The sequence below is a fragment of the Austrofundulus limnaeus genome, unplaced genomic scaffold, assembly GCF_001266775.1.
Source record: "Austrofundulus limnaeus strain Quisiro unplaced genomic scaffold, Austrofundulus_limnaeus-1.0 Scaffold318, whole genome shotgun sequence".
Taxonomy (NCBI): domain Eukaryota; kingdom Metazoa; phylum Chordata; class Actinopteri; order Cyprinodontiformes; family Rivulidae; genus Austrofundulus; species Austrofundulus limnaeus.
Window position 1 is genome coordinate 1 of NW_013952720.1, and position 259 is coordinate 259.

Genomic DNA, 259 nt, shown 5'->3' on the forward strand with positions numbered 1-259 from the left:
TAGGCCTAATAAATATAAACATTGCACTTTAATCCCATGATTTACGCAGGCTGGATTATCTGTCCCTGAAATATTCTATTTTCTCTTTATTTGTAACTCAGAGAAGATGGACGTGTAATGTTAATATAAATATTAGCAAACTCATTCAAATAGATCCTAAAATGGTGATGTGTAGAAAACTAATGTAAGGTTAATGGTGGGTTTACTTCCTGTGTGAAGACGGTCCCAAGCTGTCTTCACACCCATTCACTATAGATGT